This window comes from Hyla sarda, chromosome 1 (genome assembly GCF_029499605.1).
Source record: "Hyla sarda isolate aHylSar1 chromosome 1, aHylSar1.hap1, whole genome shotgun sequence".
Taxonomy (NCBI): Eukaryota; Metazoa; Chordata; class Amphibia; order Anura; family Hylidae; genus Hyla; species Hyla sarda.
Genome location: NC_079189.1, coordinates 211,064,642 through 211,070,641, shown reverse-complemented (window position 1 = coordinate 211,070,641; position 6,000 = coordinate 211,064,642). Strand labels below are relative to the sequence as shown.

At 41.2% G+C, this 6,000-nt stretch overlaps 1 long non-coding RNA gene across 1 annotated transcript in view; it reads left to right on the top strand.

The window, feature by feature from the left end:
- Positions 1-6,000, top strand: part of LOC130362910 (uncharacterized) — a 158,783-nt gene that overhangs the window by 114,802 nt on the left and 37,981 nt on the right. The window lies entirely within an intron of this gene.

The window sequence follows — 6,000 nt, the reverse complement described above, 5'->3', positions numbered from 1 at the left end:
ACTGAGTTAGGTTCTGTTACCTAACACTGTGTTTCCTCACCAGTGTGCCTTCAGGTGTGGCAAAACTACAACTCCCAGCATGCACTGACAGAATGTGCATGCTGGGAGTTGAAATAATGCAACAGCTGAAGGCATGCAACTTCCACTCCCAGCATGCCGGGACAGCAGTATGCTGTTCATGCATGCTGGGAGTTTTAGTTATGCAACATCTGGAGGGCCACAGTTTAGAGTACACTGCACAGTGATCTCCAAACTGTGGCCTCCAGATGTTGCCAAGCCATTTGCTGTCTGGGCATGCTGGGACTTGTAGTTTTGCAAGATCTGAAGGGTCACCATTTAGAGACTCTAAACTGTGGTCCTTCAGGCCACTTACCAAGATCGCTGCTGAAGTTCTGCGCCGCCATCGCCATGACATCAGGATCGCCACTGCCGCCGGATGACGTCATCGCTGCCGCTGCCTGGACCTGGATCAGGTACCCTCCACTGTTCCCCCACTCTACCCAGACACCCATGGGTGGGCAGAGCAGGGGGACTGAACTTTAACCCTCCAAGCCCCCCTTCTGTAATTGGTCGATTTCTTCTGACTGACAAATTGCAGAGATGAGGGGTGGCACCTCCTATCCCTTCAGGGGGGCCGGGGCTGTGTCGGACAGGCCCAATCCCCCTTATTTTCCAGGTCACCGGAGACTAATATGAACTGGAATCACCGCAAACCACTGGTCTGAATTGACTCAGGATCCCCCTTGGCGATGTAACAGGATGCCTTATGAATGATTTCAGAAGGCATTCAGGTCCGGTCCCCACCCGGCATCAGGGACTGGAAATGCAGGGACCTTAAGGATCAGGGATGGAGGGTGCCCTTCTTCCCCAAGAGGTTAACAAAAGTGGTATGCATAAAATTGTCATTTTCTGACCTATCAGCAACCAGGACCCATGGCTAATGCCACAAATCACCGATCGGGGTGATGCCCGGCATTAACTCTTTAGACAAAGTTGATTGTGGCATCTAATAGCAGCTAATCCCTGTTCCCGACTAGCTCAGTGGGCTGATAGGGACTGCTGCGGCGAAACTGCAGCATCCCGATCAGCTGAGAGGACGGGGGGAGGTGTCTTACCTTCCTCTCTGCCGTCCGATCGGTGCTCCAGCCTTGCGTTCAGCTAAGCTAGACTGAAGCAATGGAGCACCGATAACACTGATCAATGCATTGATCAGTGTTATCATTGATTAGTGTATGCAATCTAAAGATTGCATGTTATAGTCCCCTAGATGTAAATAAATATGCATTAACCCCTACCCTAATAAAAGTTTAATCCCCACCCCTTTTCCCATTTAAAAAAAAAAATTTCAAAAAAATATAAAACCTAAACATGTGTGGTATTGCTGCGTGCATAAATGTCCGAACTATTAAAATATAATATTAATTAAAGATAAAAACTTCAGATCATGGTGCAAAAAATTAGCCCTCATACATCCATATATACAGAAAAATGTAAAAGTTATAGGAGTCAGAAGTGGACAATTTTAAACATACTTATTTTGCTGCATGTAGTTATAATTTTTTTTAAAGTAGTAAAATAATATAAAACCTATATAAATTAGATATCCTTGTAACTGTATGGACCTACAGAATAAGGATGAGGTGTCATTTGTACTGAAAAGTGCACTGCGTAGAATCGAAGCCCCCAAAGTTTACTAAATGGCATTTTTTTTTTTTTTTTTTTGCCCCACAAATATTTTTATCTGGTTTTGCGGTAGATTTTGTGGTGAAATGATTGATTTCATTACAAAGTAAAATTGGTGGCGCAAAAACTAAGCCTGCATATGGGTCTGTAGGTGGAAAATTGAAGTGAGTGGTATGATTTTTAGAATGTAAGGAGGAAAAAACAAAAGTGCAAAATTGAAAAATTGAAAAATGGCCCGAGAGGGATCAGTATTTTTAGTGTTCAGTATTTTTTTTACATTTACATCATTTACTGTTCAGGATCATAAACATTATATTTTAATAGTTATTACGCACGTGGTGATACCAAATATGTTAATTTCTTTTACATTTTTTGTTGTAAAATGGTAAAATAAGTGTGATTTGATTTTGTAGTAGGGGAAAGGGTTTTATATAATTTTAGAGACATTTTCAATGTTACCCTTTTTAAGTCCCCATAGAGGGACTCTTATATGCAATCAATAGATTGTATTCACTGTATAATGCTATGCCTATAGCATAGCATTTCACAGTGAGATCAGCGATCCACTGATGTAGCCTGGCTAAGCCAGGTTGCATCATTGGATTGGTGATTGGCAGCAGAAGGCAGGTATAGGGACCCTCCTCCGGCATTCAAGCTCACCAAATCCCCTTTCGTCGAGTTCCACTGAGCTATCGGCAACTTTCATTCTCACTGTAGACGCAATGATCGACATTGATCACGGCGTCTTATGAGTTAAATGCTGGGGAGTGATGGGATTGCTACTGATAGTATCCAACTCTTGCTGCACTTAAGTACCAGTACACAAGGGCGTACCTGTACGCCCAATGTTCTGAATGGGTTAATAAAAGATTGTATTTTATGGAAAGCTGGTGACTGGAATCAACCTTCAGCTTCGATATCTTGGGAACCAGCCCACTTAGTTCCTTTCCGTCTGTGCTTTTCCTGAAGAAAACGCATTACCTGACTCCACATGCATTTAGACTGTTAGTAGGGATTTTGTGCGTTCACACATTCAGGTTTTTAATTGCAATTATTGAATACAAAAAGCCAGAAATGGATTTGAAGCAAAGAAAAACCTGAACATGTGAACATATCTTTAGACAGAGCAAATGCATTAGCTGTTAAGGTCAACGAGGGGGCTTATGATGCTAAAATGTTCCAATTACTTTTTGGAGCCTTAGAAGAAGAAGATTTTTGTGGCTGTTAAATGATATAAGACATTGCCAGTCCTGTTTAGTTGGAGTAACAAAGAAATAGCTGTTAAGGCTCCATGGATACAGTCCTGAGATAAGAACTTTACTTTTAGAGCTCTCTCCCTTTGTACTTAAAGTTTTAAACTAAATGTATGTCTTCTTTCGGACCTCATTTGTATTCTTGACAGGGAAATGGAGAGCAGGCGGATACATTAGGTATCATTAATATCTATGGAGTATAGAAAGTTTATATGCAAAGTGCTGAAGGAAACAGCGAGTGAACAGAAAGGTGAATACAAAATGTAGAACTTCTCCCCTTCCCGTTTGTGACTTTAACCTTGACATCAGCCCCTGTGCACTAAAGTACATGGTTACTTAGAAGAAGTCAACAGAGTTGATGAAAACATGTTTCTTTCCTCCGTATTATATTCAGTTCCCCCCATCAGTTAAAATGTGATTATTTTCTTGGTCAGGTAGTAATAGATTGTGTCCCCATCACAAGAATTTTATGGCTGCTCATGTAAATAACTGATGTGATAAGCAGTGATTGTATATATATTCTTAAAATAAAAATATCTCAGGAATTGTATGGATTCATTATTCAGAAGAACAGATGAGATGTGTTTTTTTGCTGATTTAAAGCAGAATGAAATATAGTCAAATGAAGTTATCCGCAGTAAAATGGAAAAGCAAGCAATGCATTCTTTTAACATACTATATTGCTGTTCAGTATTTGGTTCCAGCTATATTGTTTACTTTATCAAAGTCTTAAAATATTGATATATTTTTTAGGGATCAGAGCTCTGTCCTCTCTGTCATAGGTTGTGAAAAAACCTGCTGTCCACTCAGCCAATCACTGCACTGCATAGAGACATCAGACTCCCCCATAGTACCAGTGGCATGCCACAGAGTGAAAAGAGGGTAAGCATTGAAATGCTCCCTATGCTTTTTTATGATACAATTCTGTTGACATGCAGGCACCACTTACTGCATATATATTATCTGTATACAGTATATCTCCCAATATGTTAAAAGGGATTGTAAAATGTTTATATAAAAAAAAAAAAAAAAAAAAAAAATTATATATATATATATATATATATATATATATATATATATATATATTACAGCCTGGGTGATAAAACAACAAAATACACTATACTTACCTAATCTATACTTGCAGAGTCCAGTGCCCCTGTCTTTCCTGCTATCCATGCTCTCCTGATGATGTCCCTTGAGCAGTCAACAGCCAATCACTGGCCCAATTGTAAAGTGTCATAAGAACACCGAGGCTAATGATTATCTGCAGTAATCTGGCATGTCATCACTGCAGTGATGTAAAGGCATCAGGGAAAACAGAGGCGGTGCTGGTGGACTCAGTCAAGATAAAACAGGTAAGTATAATATGTTTTGTCATTTTATTATCTTAGGAGACTACACAATTAGTTTTATATATCTAAAAACCCCTTTAAAGGAAGCTGAATAAGTCCATATACAAGTTTCATGTAATGGTTGCTTCAGGAAGTGTTTTTTTTTTTTTTTTCAATTTCAATCTATTATGCTATGAAATGAAGCAGAAGATTTGGAACTTTGTGTCAAAAAAGCACAGTGTGACCCTAAAATGAATCAGTTAATATTAAATGTACCTGGTAGAATGTCCATGAGGGTTGCTGTACTAAAAACTTAACATGGTATTTACAGGGGGGCGGTAAATTGAATTTTAGAATGGGGACTGACTTTTAGAGCATCTGGTAACAATGGGAGCTCAACTATTCAAGGGTTAAAGGGGTAGTCTAGTGAAAAAACTTTTCTTCAATTAACAATTTACAGATTTGTAAATTACTTCTATATAAAAATCTTAATTCTTCCAGTACTTATTAGCTGCTGTATACTATAGAGGGAGTTGTGTAGTTATTTTTCTGTCTGACCACAGTGCTCTCTGCTGACACCTCTGTCCATGTCAGGAATTGTCCAGAGCAGGAGAGGTTTGCTATGAGGATTTGTTCCTGCTCTGGACAGTCCCTGACATGGACAGAGGTTTCAACAGAGAACACTGTGGTCAGACAGAAAAGAAATATACATGTAAGGTCACATGTAACGGATCCGCAGCATATTTTACGCTGCAGATCCGCTGGTGACCCGACCCATTTTGTGCCTCCAGCTGTTGCCCCCGACTCGCTCCGCCCATGGCCTGCTTGCAGCAGCATTCCACCAGTACGAGCAGCCACACAATAGGCCTACGAGTCGGCGAGTCCACTCTGACAACGATGAGCAGCTGAAATATCTAAGTACACTGCTCATGTACTCAGACATTGCGGCTACTCCCTGTGTAGCTGCTCGTAGCGGCGGATTCCACTGCAAGCAGGCCAGGGGCAGAGCAAGGTGGGGGAACAGGGGTCGGCAACAGCTGGAGGCACAAAATGGGTCAGGTCGACGGCAGATCTGCAGCATAAAATACGCTGCTGATCCGTTACGTGTGACCCTACCCTACAACTTCCTCTGTAGCATACTGCAGCTGAACCTGCAGCTACAGGTTCTGGAAGGAATTAAAAAAAATAGTTTTCCACTGGCATATCCCTTTAACCCCTTCCTGACCTATGATGTACCCCTACGTCATGGGTCAGGTGAGGGGAACATGATGCAGGCCCGTGGGAAACCTGCACATCCCGGCTGCTACCAGCAGTTTACATCTGCCGGTAATGACGGACATCAAAGCTGGCTCCGATGTCCGTCATTGAAATGGTTAAATGTTTAAATATTAATGCCAGTAATCCCTGGGGTCTAGGGGACTCATCTGAAGCTCCACAATGTAATCAGGGGCTGCAGAAGGGTTGCTGAGAAAGAATGGGGACTTACCCATCCTTCCTGGTCCTCGGTGGATCGATGATTGCTTAAGGCTGCCTTTGGCAGCCCTAAGCAGTCAAGTGATGAAAACATTAATCATTGTAATGCAATAGCATCACATTGATCTATGGAAGCCATCTAATGATGGCTTAGGATAGGCCCTAGGGGGGCCAAAAAAGGTGTAAAAAAAAAGTTTAAAAAGTTTTAACAATTTTTAAAAAATCCTCCCTGAAATAAAAGTTCAAATCACCCCCCCCCC